The following is a 1634-nucleotide window of genomic DNA, read 5'->3' on the forward strand; positions in this document are numbered from 1 at the left end:
AGGATTTGCATTTACTAATGAAGCACCATCTATAGTACAATTTGTTTAAAGAAATCCTACTGGATAAAGGAGCTGGAAAGAATATTTCACAAGGACTTTCATTATCTGGAGACAATTTTGACAAATCCTACAGAGCTGCAAAGTCTGAAGTATTTATATCTTATAGCTAATTTATTTATTGAATTTAGCTCAATGTTCAAAGGGAGTAATTTCTCTTTGAAAACTGCCCACAGGGTGTGTGGGTAAAATGTATCTGCAAACTTTCCATCTGCTTTTTCTGCAAGCAAATATTTAAAAACAATCTGCACCGATCTGAAAATTGAATCTACACATGCTATTTCCCATCTACTCTCTTCCACCCAACAAGGCTGACCCAGGCACTAGCTGGACTAGGCATTTGCCTAGGGAGGTAGGCTTGAGTGATTGGCAACAAACTGTTGGCATAGCCAGTAATGGCATCCCTTTAAAGCCACTATCAGAGGCAGACTATTCAACATCTGAGTTCACCCACGTAAGGATGGTAGTGATCGGCCCCCTTCAACAGTCATAGATGGGTAATACTTCTTCAATGAATGATCAATTGGTAGGCCTGATATATTAGGGAAAGAAACTGCAATTCTCTCCCTTAACTACCCTGAAAATATGCAGTAATTTATTTCTATGTGGAAAGTGACAAAAACAGGAGAAAATGGAAAGTCATATAAACTCTCAAGAGAATCAGTAATACCAAACAACTGATATGTGTCTTGGTCAGTCTTGGTCATCTAGTCAAATGGAAGGATGATTTCCCAGAGACTGATACATGGGGAAATGATGGAGGCCTTGGGGGAAAAGAAATTGTAAGTTCTCTGGGGAAGGGACTCATATTGTATCCAACTGATTTTAAAGCTTGGTCTAGAGCACCATATACATGACAAACAGGTGAGCTATGGGCCCCAGAAAACATGGAGAGGACTCTGAGTACTTCTTTGAAAGTGAAGCTTCTGGAAGTTCTTGGAGGAACGAAGGGGGGGGGGGGGGGAGAAGAAAAACAAAATAGCCCTTCTATTTGATGTTCCCAAAGTCAGTGATGACGGGATAAAATATAGTTCTTTTCAGTCACTAAATATTCTTGGGTAGATATTCATAGCAATTTAACCAGGCAGGAGAGGTTCCTGCTAGTTAAATCGTGGTGAACAGGACATCACCAGATTTTCAGTGGCACTTAAGTGCACAAATCCGCTGAAAATGTGGTATGATCGCTGCAGTGCCAGGGTTTACCCGGTTAAAGGAGCTATTTAATCTGCTAAATGGGTAAATGTCTAGATAAAATTAGGACAGCAAAAAGGCAGTCCTAACTTAATCCAGGCATTTACCCGGGTACCAGTCTGAATATGGCTGGTACTTAGATAATGTCCATTGGCCACCTTTGACTTGGATATTCAATGCCGGTGCCTGGATTAAGGCTGGTGTTGAATATCCAGGTCAAATTCAGCCAGCAGTGGTCTGTATCTTTGAAAATGCTGGCTGAATATTGGAAGGGAGAGAGGGGGTCTATTGCTAGTTGCACCAATATTGTAACATCTATTGGATGAAGTAGGTGAGGAAACTCCTCCCACTACTCACTTCCCAAACATGTAAGAAAGGAAAATCTG

The sequence above is a fragment of the Microcaecilia unicolor genome, chromosome 9 (genome assembly GCF_901765095.1).
Source record: "Microcaecilia unicolor chromosome 9, aMicUni1.1, whole genome shotgun sequence".
In the NCBI taxonomy this organism is placed as follows: Eukaryota; Metazoa; Chordata; class Amphibia; order Gymnophiona; family Siphonopidae; genus Microcaecilia; species Microcaecilia unicolor.